Source organism: Anarhichas minor, unplaced genomic scaffold, assembly GCF_050575085.1.
Source record: "Anarhichas minor isolate MPS153535 unplaced genomic scaffold, ASM5057508v1 ptg000006l, whole genome shotgun sequence".
In the NCBI taxonomy this organism is placed as follows: Eukaryota; Metazoa; Chordata; class Actinopteri; order Perciformes; family Anarhichadidae; genus Anarhichas; species Anarhichas minor.
This window is the reverse complement of record NW_027466452.1, coordinates 2915018-2927004: the sequence shown is the minus strand read 5'-3', so window position 1 is coordinate 2927004 and position 11987 is coordinate 2915018. Positions and strand designations below refer to the sequence as shown.

The 11987-nt window shown below is 39.5% G+C and overlaps 1 pseudogene; it reads left to right on the top strand.

The window, feature by feature from the left end:
* The first annotated feature begins 4669 nt into the window (after positions 1 to 4669).
* LOC142934084 (myosin-7-like) lies at positions 4670 to 8723 on the top strand (annotated as a pseudogene).
* The last annotated feature ends 3264 nt before the right edge of the window (positions 8724 to 11987 follow it).

The window sequence follows — 11987 nt, the reverse complement described above, 5'->3', positions numbered from 1 at the left end:
AATGAATTTCAGTAGATGAAGACATCAGAAGGGTTAGCATTAGAAAGCACAAAAGAAACCTGACACAAAACTACTAAATTCTCCTCCTGTGGAGGGTCACAAATGGACTAGGGTTACTAAAGGTCACTCCTGCCACCTTGTGCTGACACTCTGAACGGACTTTCTTTTGTTGCAGAGAGGTTTATTTTTTCACTGTTTTTACTGACACCCCTAAATCCTAAAAAGTTCATACATTTATGACTAGATTGTGACTAAATGATCACATTGACAATATAGGGGAACAATCTTGGCTTAATGTGAATATATTATATATCAGTTAGTAAAGGTCCTTTCCTGACCACACCAATAAAACTGTAAATATATCTGTAAATAGAATCAAAACAGGAAAGAACAGCTAGCCCTCTGGAGAATATGCTTCAGTGGAAAGTTACTCATGGTGGTCGAAATGTAATTTCAGAGGTTTCTTCACCTTCTCCCTAATACACCTACATACAGGGGAAACATGGATTGTAAACATAATTATATGGCAGTTAAATATCTATTTAAAGGAGACCAGCTTTTTATTGGCATTTAAAAACTTACATTGACCCAAATTTAAAAATCACTGTCGAACAAGAGAATCCTAATAAAGGGCGGTTTCTAGGTATATTCTTTAGTGCCATACACCTGTTACCCCTCGTCCATCATGAAACGAGAGACAGCACTTCAGCTATATCACTGCCCTCAATCACAGAGAGAAAAAATCCAGACAAGAATTTCACAGGTTTATCTTTGTCCTCAAGGCCTCAAGGAAAAGGGAACAATGCCATGACGACACCACGGGACAAAGGGTGATGACCAGAACGGTGATGAGTGATAATTCAGTGTGCCTAACCTTATCTCTCACTCTGCAACAGCTGCAACGCTCAAAGAGCATCATTGGAGAGAGAGAGTGGATCATGTTGTTTTAATTCACTTATTTTTTTTTTTCCCTTACATATTTATGAGAACCTCTTGAGCACGACGCCCCCAAATTTGGGGGCACTCGGGCTCAGAACCCCTCAAACTCACATGCGGAAAATAGCATGATTGTTAGCCGGTAGTGTGGACACGGCCACTTTTTATTTTCGATGAACCAGCAACGTCTGGACAACAACATCATATAAGTCACTTATTATAAACTCCAAAGACAACTATAGGCTACTCATATAAGCACAAAAATATCGTGGCATAAAAGCACCAAATCCTGGCCCGAAATCGGCGTTATGAGTACAGTAAATCAATGTTTGTACCCTCATGCTAACGGCTACCAAGTCATGCAATGCATTTATTAGCATTAGCACACGTGGCGGAACACGTAACTAACTTCTGTTTTACGATCCGTAGAAGCACTAAACCGTTGTGTGTGATCAAACGTACCTTCATGCTGAACTTCGCCGACAAAAATCGTAGGTATGTGCCCAAGTTTTCTCAAAATATGGATAATAACGTCGCGGAATTTCCGTTCCAAAGCTGTAGTCATTGCTGCCAACTGCATACTGTTGACTTCCGACTTGTTTCCAGAATAAGAGCGGTCAAGGGGGCTTGGGCGAGTGGTCAGACTGCCTGCGACCGGAAATTTCCGCCGGGGTACACGCCTCACTTCTGGCAACTTTATTGGACGAAATCTTTTGACGATCACCACCAAATTTGGCATGAGTCTTCCTAAGCCTGTGACGCGTCTAAGGAGGGGTTGTTTTTGGAAATCGACCGAGGATAGGCTGAGATCCAGCCACACACACACACATGAAATGAGAAAATCCTACAGATGACAGCCAAAACTGGCTCTGATGATGTTATGAATATGAATATGATTCCTATTATCTGTATTTGGATGTATTGAATCATATGAGTGATAAAGAAAGTGAAATATATAGTTATATAGTGTATAAAAGTACAATGTAAGAGCTGCAACAGCTGGTTCGAAAATGATGCCTCGCCTGACTAAAACCTCTTATTCTTAACTTTATTCCACTTTATTCCACTTTAACCTTTTTTTAATAACTACTGATCAGTTATGCTATGACTTGGGAAAGATTCAGGGAGCTAGCTGCATTATTTCAATAACCTTTTATCACTGAAAGTGCATTTTTCCCAGGCGAGGCTGAATATTTTCACTTTCAGCTGTGTTAATGTCTTATTTTCTATATTAACCAGCAACATATTCACAATATGACCAATGTAAACTATGTCACAGGTGTTGTGATCTGATTATATCAACAAAAACTATTAAAATCGACCTTGTAGTTACAGAGCTATGGTCAGTTTTGTAGGGCTATGTTTTTTCGCTCAGAGACCTCAAAAACGGCTCCGAGAATAAGAGGTTATGAGAATTCAAATGGATTGTTTGAAATCATTTTTTTGATGTTTTAAGTCTAACAGTTTTTTAGTTGTGGTTATCAAAATGAAAGTGAATCATAAACCTCTTACCCAAATCAAAATATACGGTGTGACCATAACAGTTAATGTAGCTATGAGTTCATTACATCCATCATGGCAAAATAATAAAGTTTACTTTACAACACAAGACAGGGTTTACACATTTATGTTTAACATTAAAATGCCCTTTAAAAGTCTATATGTAAAATACCAAATAAAAGTACTATATCTAAAATCAAACAAAGCTAAAAATGAAACGATGACATCACACTCACCAGAGCTAACTGAATCAAGTCAGCACCTTGTATGACCTGACATTAAATGATAAATTCTTATTTATTTATCTGAATAAAACAAAAGCCGAGCCTGTCCCTGATCCACACCTCTGCCCCTCCCCTCTCTTTGTACCGTGTATTGTCCTCGCCTTGTTTGTCACAAGGTGAAAGCAACAAATAGCAGCAGTATATTCTGCCCAATTAGGAGAATGCTTTCTTTTGTATATGCAACCTTATTCCAAAAATGCATCCCATATTTGGTGGATAAACATCCTTTATTAATGGCTGCTGTCAGCTACGGGGCTCATCACTTCTCTTGATTAAAGGTTGAGAGTCAAAGGTAAGAAAACGTGTAGAATCAGTGATATGGGATCGGACATTTTAGTGTAAAGTTTTAGTAATCCTCGTGTCTCACAGGTATATCATGTTATTTGCTGGTGGTAACACATGATGATGGTATGGCAATTTTAATGAAATCATGTTTTGCCATGTTATCTGGTTTGAATAGCAAGTCCTTGACTGACCCTGTCTGTCACGATTCTGGGGCAGAGCAAAGACTCAAGAGCAGAGATCGACACTGGAGACGAGGTTGAAAACAAGGGATTTTACTGGTCCACAAAAAGGTAATAAACAAGAACTTAAAGCGACTCCAACAGGGAGCGAGCAAAAAACCCAGAAAAAAGGCAAAGTCAAAAACCATTGAACAAACACGAGGGATCAGCACGAGCGACACGAAGAGCACAAGGGGATGAACAGGCACAACCAGAACAGGGAAAGCAGGGGAGTATATATATATGTGTGGGGTGATGAGAAGATTGAAGGCAGCTGGGTGGACTGGGCAGGTGAGTTGGATGAGTGCAATCAGAGACACAGATGAAACTAACGGGACGTTACATGGTCTCCTTTGAACACCAACCAACAGTAAAAAACACTTTTTATTCTGTGTAAAAAGTATTCCATCATGACAACAATATGACTTATAGTACATTTTGTTTGTTTATGTATAGTTGTTGACATTTAGTTGATACATAATTAAGATAGGGTTGGGCAGTCCTATAAAGGTACGATCATTTGAACTGATTGAACTGGGATGATGCATTCGAAACTAGCACGCTGCTTGACTGCACAAGTCGTCCGAACTAGGGCTGTTCCTCAACCAAAGAAATTCTTAGTCGACTAATGGAGGACTTTACACTTTAAATCTTGTGTTTACCAGAGATGTGCGCGTAAGTTTTTTGGAAATAAGTCATTCAGCATGAAAAAAGCATAAAACACAACTAATTGACTTAAGAAATCTTAGTGGACTAAGACCAAAAGGACCGATTAGTTGTCAACTAATCGACTAAGAGGGGCATTATTGTGAGAGCCCAAGTGTCCACTGTGGCAAACCAGGGGGAAAAGCCAAGCAGACACAGCACAGGAGGCGGATCCCCAAGCTCAGGTTGGGGAGGTGATAGAGAGAGTCTACTATCCAGTGCAGGTGCTGCAGCCACTAGGCACGTGGCGTGGCAGTGGTCACACCTGCAGCCCATGAGCTAATTAGAATGAGCATATGTTCCCAGGGCTGTAAAGCAGCACCGGCAGACAGACTGGGCAGAAGAATACGAGGATCTCCTGAACCTCTGGAGAGGAGCTGCAGCAGACCGGAGGTTATTCAGCGGACTCACCTCTCTCCTCTGCTCTGCCCAAACAGGACGGAGGAATCATCTCACGCTGGGTGTAGACCGAAGACCCCGACCGGGAGGAATCTTTTGTTGAGTTTAACCCCCCCCTTTACCCTACCCTGTTTATTAAAGGACACTTTTTGTTATATGGTTACTGTCTCTGAGTCACCTGTTTTATCTCTGAATCTTGCCTCCATGTCCCCCGGGTTGCCACACCACAGCACTCGCAAAATGTGCAACCTTTGGTAAATGAGCATTGTTACTTTTTAACAAGCTGCATCCCGGTGTTTGTTGGCTTTTAAATCACAATGTTGGACATCATTGTTCATCGGCATGACCCAAGAGCTCAAGGTCATTTGTATACTAAAGAGGCAGTTTGCACAGATAGTACTGTGATGGTACTATCTACCTTGTTATTATTGGACTTGTGGTATGCTGATGGCTAATGTAGTGCATGAAAAGTTGTGAGTACTGTTGTACACACATTCAGAATGCATGATGCTGCTTCATGTTTATACCATCATGAATAATGTCTAAAACTTTGTAAATCTGTAACAGGTTAAAAGTTGGGCGACGCTGCCATGAAAGAGATTGGGGCTGCTGCTTCTTTTCTGAGAAAGTCAGACAAGGAGCGTCTGGAGGCCCAGACCCGTATATTTGACATGGAGTGCTTCGTTCCTGACCCTGAGGTTGAGTACGTCAAAGCTTCCATCATCAGTCGCGGTGGTGACAAAGTCACCGCTGAAACTGAACTTGGAAAGGTAGATGCATTTTAGCTGATGTACATATTACTGCAACCCATTTGGATAGGCTTTGGTCGGTGTGACTTTAAATTATTGTTCTTTGTAGACTGTGACAGTGAAGGATTGTGACGTCCACCCACAAAACCCGCCAAAGTTTGATAAAATTGAAGACATGGCGATGCTCACCTTCCTCCTAACCTCAAAGAGCGTTACGCAGCGTGGATGATCTATGTGAGTTGAGGCAAAGATTGTACCACTCATCGAAAGTACAACTACATGCTCCATTCATATAGCAATGTGTAATATAATAGCATCTTTGAAAAATGTTTGCTTGCTCTTTATCATTCTAACAGACCTACTCTGGACTCTTCTGTGTGACTGTCAACCCCTACAAGGGGCTGCCAGTCTACAACCAAGAGGTGGTTGTTGCCTAGAGAGGAAAGAAGAGGACTGAAGCTCCTCCTCACATCTTCTCCATCTCTGACAATGCATACCAGTATGCTGGCAGGTGAATAATCTATTCTAGGATTAAATTGCTACAAATAGTCAACTCTGATTTCATTCCATTTTTTACTGATGATTTGAATATCCATCTTGCTGACAGAGAAAACCAGTCTATCCTTATCACGTAAGTCACACAGGCCCAAATAAAATGACCTCAGTAGTTAAAGGGTCTTGGGTTTTGCACTAAAAACGTTCTGTCTCTCTCCCACTCAGTGGAGAATCCGGTGCTGGAAAGATTGTCAACACCAAGCGTGTCATTCAGTACTTTGCCAGCATCGCTGCCGCCCCGAGTGGCCCCAAGAAAGATCCAGCAGCTGAAAAGGTCTGTTCAATGATAAATATTTCTGAATATTTTGCAAAGTATCGGTTGCAAAGCACAATTACACTTCCATTGAAAATAATTTCTAATAACTGAGACACATTTGGTATTTTTAGTTGGCACTGGACCAGAAATCATTCAGGCTGACCCTGCATTGGAGGCTTTTGGGAATGCCAAGACCATCAGGAATGACAACTCTTCTAGATTTGTGAGTGTCTGCATGAGTGCAAATGGTAATTTCTAAATTGAAATGAGTGCCTCTATTCCTGGTAGGGTAAATTCATCCGCATTAATTTTGACAACCATGGAAAGCTGGCCTCTGCTGATATTGAAACTTAAGTAACACAAGATTTGAAGGTAATACCTATCACCTTATTGGTGTACCAAAATAGCAATTGATTTATCTTACAGACCTTCTGGAAAAGTCTTGTGTGACCTTCCAGCTTAAAGCTGAGAGGGATTACCACATTTTCTACCAAATCTTGTCTCAGGCTAAGCCTGAACTTCTGGGTATATATCCAACAAAAATGCTAACATTCTCAAGAGCCATCTAAAGGGAGTTATTACTGTATCTTGACTACAGTGAGATATCTAATAACGCATTTCTTTCATTCTCTCTTCAGAAATGTTGCTCATCACCAACAACCCCTATGACTATGCCTTTATCTCCCAAGGAGAGACAACAGTAGCCTCCATCAATGACTCTGAGGAGCTGATGTGAGCTGAATCTTCAAATCCAAGTCAAAAATAAATTTATAAATCCAACTTTTGCTTGGCCAGAAATGCATTTTTGATCTTATATCTTTTTCAGGATGCCTTTGACGTGCTGGGCTTCACTGAAGAAGAGAAGAACGGCATTTACAAGCTGACTGGTGCCATCATGCATCACGGCAACATGAAGTTCAAGAACCAGCAGCGTGAGGAGCAGGCAGAGGCTGATGGCACTGAAGGTGAGACATTTTTTATTTAAATGAACTACAACTGGGGATGAAAAAATGATGAGGACCTTGAATGGCAGCAATGACTATGATACATTTCTCAACAGATGCTGACAAAGTCGCATATCTGATGGGCCTGAACTCTGCCGACCTCATCAAAGGTCTTTGTCACCCACGAGTCAAAATGGGAAATGAGTGGGTCACCAAGGGACAAACTGTCCAGCAGGTAATGACTTAAATGGAACCCCTTTGAAGAACGTTTGATTGAATAAAATGGGAAGTTTTACAAATATTACTGATTATTTTTCCCAAGGTGTCCTATTCTGTTAGTGCACTGTCTAAGTCAGTGTATGAGGATCAACCAATCCCTGGAGACCAAGCAGCCCTGCCAGTACTTCATTGGTGTACTGGACATTGCTGGATTTGAGATCTTTGATGTGAGATTGAAAAGATTACATTATCTATCTATCTCTATATCTCTCTACCATGTGATATTTCAGTTTGGGGATTCTCGCTCTCGCTCTGGAGAAATTATTATGCCTGCTCATATGGACCAGTTCAACACCTTTGAGCAGATGTGCATCAACTTCACCAATGAAAAGCTGCAACAGTTTTTCAACCACCACATGTTTGTGCTGGAGCAGGAAGAGTACAAGAAAGAGGGCATTGAATGGACTTTCATAGATTTTGGTATGGACTTGCAGGCCTGTATTGACCTGATTGAAAAGGTAAGAGACTTGACTATTACATGTTCAGACATACATGAAGATTGATTGATTTTATTTTCTTCAAACCGCTCATGTTGTTGTCCCTTCAGCCCATGGGTATCATGTCCATCCTTGAAGAGGAGTGCATGTTCCCCAAAGCCTCTGATGCCACCTTTAAATCAAAGCTCTATGACAACCATCTGGGGAAATCTGCCAACTTCCAGAAGCCCAGAATTGTCAAAGGAAAACCAGAGGCTCATTTTGCCCTGATGCACTATGCTGGAACTGTTGATTATAATATTGTCAACTGGCTGGTGAAGAACAAGGATCCACTGAACGAGACCGTTGTAGGACTCTACCAGAAGTCTAATCTCAGGGTGTTATCTGTCATCTTTGCAAATTATGCTGGAGCTGAATCAGGTACCTTGGCATGAATATCTTGTTTGGAAATTGCATGTTTTTCTTGTCTTGCTACTCATTAGCACACAATAAACCAGCCCACTCTTTCAACAGCTAACAAACATTAGCAACATGTTGCTTAACATTTTCATGCCTGATTTATTTTCTGCTCAATATCGATGTCATTCCAGTTCAACACCTTTGAGCAGATGTGCATCAACTTCACCAATGAAAAGCTGCAACAGTTTTTCAACCACCACATGTTTGTGCTGGAGCAGGAATAGTACAAGAAAGAGGGCATTGAATGGACTTTCATAGATTTTGGTATGGACTTGCAGGCCTGTATTGACCTGATTGAAAAGGTGAGAGACTGGACGATTACATGTTCAGACATGCATGAAGATTGATTTATTTAGGTGATTGAAAGACAAACTTCTTTCCTCAATGTTTCAGTATTGTAGGACTCACTCGGTACTATTGAATAGTTTTTTTCCCACCACACTAACAACTGCAATATTGAATAACTTATGGCTGTATCTGTTAATGAAATCGAATGAGTTGTACAATGGTTCGTTAGGTGAAAGGGCGGCAAAGGAGGAGGAATCAAGAAGAAAGGTTCATCCTTCCAAACTGTGTCTGCCTTGCACAGGGTTAGTAGAAATACATAAATATGTCATTGGCTACTTCATATGTAAATTAATGACTGACTTCATTTTACATTGATAAATAATTACCGAACATGGGTATGGGTCCTGTTCATTGAGCCCGCCACCATGTTCTGACAGTAGCCCAGAATGGGGGAAAAACCAAACACTGGCTCTAGATAGGACCATTCGCTTTGTTTTTGTAGATGGGACGATTCGCTTTTTTGTGTCGGCCACTGTAGTTCTCCTACACGCTTGGCACACAGGAGAAGTTGCATTCTGCAACCTCACAACTAGATGAAAGCAAATCCTACACACTGTACCTTTAACTAGAGATTACTTTGTTAAGCTACACCGGCTTTAGTTCATAATATTACTACCTTTGTGATGACATACAGAAATTTGGCTGTGCTGGGCTGGAGCCATTGTCTTTAACACACACAACCTAAATGTGGACACATTTGACTATTGTGAAGTGGCCTTCTATGAGCCCTGATCTAAATCCTATTGAACATCTGTGGAAGGAGCTGAAACATGCAGTCTGGAGAAGGCACCCTTCAAACCTGAGACAGCTGGAGCAGTTTGCTCACGAGGAGTGGGCCAATATACCTGTTGACAGGTGCAGAAGTCTCATTGAGAGTTACAGAAATCACTTGATTGCACTGATTGCCTCAAAAGGTTGTGCAGCAAAATATTAAGTTAAGGATACATCATTATTGTCCAGGCCATTTTCATTAGTTTTTTTTTTTTTAATTCTTCTGTTGAACCACAATTCAAAAGCAATGTCTGATTTTCATTAGTTAATTTTCAGTACATTTTTATTTATTATTACTTTTGTCAGTTTCAAGTTATTTCAGTGACCATTGTGGGTTTTTCTTTCTCTAACGGAAGGGTACCAACTATTTTGTCCACATGTGTACCTGTCTGGTAACTAATGAGGACCTAAATCTGCTTATGCTATGGAAATTGAATACAGAATCAAAATGTACATACAATTTAATGCTGTTTTTGCACAATTTAGACAGAAGAAGACTGTAAGAATCTAGCACGTCTTCAAGATTTGGTGGACAAGCTGCAGTTTAAGGTCAAATCCTACAAGAAGGCTTCTGAAGTATGGGAAATTAGAATGCAAAACTTGCATCTTGCTCGTGAAACTAAGTATAATCTGAGAAGACGTAATAAGTCATTTATGTGGTGGGTTCGTTCTACAGGAGGAACAGGCCAGCAATAATCTTGGAAAGTTTTGGAAGCTTCAACATGAGCTTGATGAAGCTGAAGAGAGAGCGGACATCGCTGAGTCTCAGGTCAACAAGCTACGGGCCAAGAGCAGACATGTGGGGTCAAAGGTCAGTATTGAGAGAAATGCCTTGCACCTTGTTCTTATACTTTGCAACAATGAGGTCTTCCACTGATTTGTCAGTGGTTCAATCCATTACGACACAAGAGTTTGAAATAATACTATTAAATTAAATAAAAACCTCACTAATGACCTTATATTTTATTTATTTTCTTTCAGAGAGGACTTGATGAAGAGTGAACTCTCCACAAATGATTGTTTCTGAGGCACCCTTTGTCTGGTGTCTCCCTAAGCATGTCGTTTGTTCAGTAGAATAAATTCAATTTGCATCTGAAACTGTTTCTTGACTATTTGACAAATTCTCTTGTAGTTCATTGTTACAGGGAACTAAACTTGACTTATTTCTACAATGAATAAAAAAACTTTTTTTTAAATAAATTGAGAAATTCAATAACTGTTTGCACAACAAACAAATGGATGAAAAATACAAAATGTGCAAAATATGATTATGCCACTCATACTCCTCAAGGTTGGAATTCAAAATCAATGGACCTTATGATTCCTCAGTGAAAATCCGAAAACAAAGCTGTGAAACCTGTAATGGTTTTATTCACATAATTACCCTCCCTTCAGGAAAATAAACTATGCTGAAGGAAAAAACACTAATCAAAATTTAAAGTGTCTACATGTATAAAATTAAGTTTTCATTTCTATATTTAATCTGACAATGTAAAACCATGTTCATTCAGGCTGATATCATTATATGAGTATCTAAAAAGTAAAGACATATTTGTGGTTTCAAACTATGTGTTCTAGGAGGGAATATAACCTACTCTATGTTCACATACTTCATGTGTTAGCCAAGTGAATATACGACCTCATTCGTCTGATGTTGCTTGAGTAATTCAGCATCATGATCAGCAGAGTGCGCTGAAACATTCTATTTCCTCATTTTTTTGTCTTAAAGTAAAAACAATTAAACCCTTTTATACTGAACATCTATTGTGCTATTTAATACCAATAACACTACACAGCTGGTAAATAATTTGAAAGGTGTTTATGGTTTTTCATTTTCTTTAAAATCCAAAGATTGACAATGTATTTTTCTTGCAATATTCCAAATAAAAAAAAAACATAAATATAGTATTTACCCACATTAAGTATTAATGTTTAATGCTTTACAAGGTTTCTGGAGTTAAATCAGATTCTCTTTCCAGAAGAAGCCTCACATAAGTGACAATGTGATGAGAACAGACTGCAGAATGCTGTTGCCTCAATCCCTCATTGAGAAAGGTGACTGACGGTGGAGTTTGCTAGTACAACTGAGAAGAAATTCCACATTCTCACTATTAAACATGGACCCACTGACCAAGAAACTAAAAGTATTTTGAAAGAATTTACTTGACTAGTTCACTACTTCCCACTTGATAAAAGCTTTTCTATGGGAACTGTCCACTGCTCAGATAACATAGTATTATGAGTTTGCAGTAGCTCTTTAACAAAAGCGGAACGTTTAGGATTATTAGAGAATCTGGGTAGCTAGTAAAACCAATATGGATGCCTACAGAACAGTAGTGGACACACTTTTTTGGCATGTGAACTATGAGTTCGTACTAATCTTTTTTTAGTGCAATGGAAATATTATGTAATAAAACAAAGGTATAAAAGCTGCTGTAGTTTGAACTATTGATAGATGAAATGTTCTATTATCGTATAACTATTATGTAATTACAACTCAAAAAATAACTTTACTCATTTATTTATTTTTACAAACCATTGCTTTTTACATAAATGTAACTCATGTTTCCCTACGTTTGGATAAGATTACAGACTAAACTGTCAAAAGATCAAGACTAGTAAAGTCAAAACTACCAACCTGCATGTCAGTAGTTGAGGTCGGTCTTTCTCTGGTAACAAACATCTTCTTTTCAAAGCCAGACAAAGGAAGGTAATGTAAGCTGTTGACCGACATCAGGTAGTCTGGACTCGGTGTATTCTGGGGTAGAGTACTCCAAGAGAGACCTCGTGAAATCCAGCAATACCGCTTCAGCAATCAAAATAGAACATTGCTAGTAAGAGAATATTGTTGCAAAATGAACT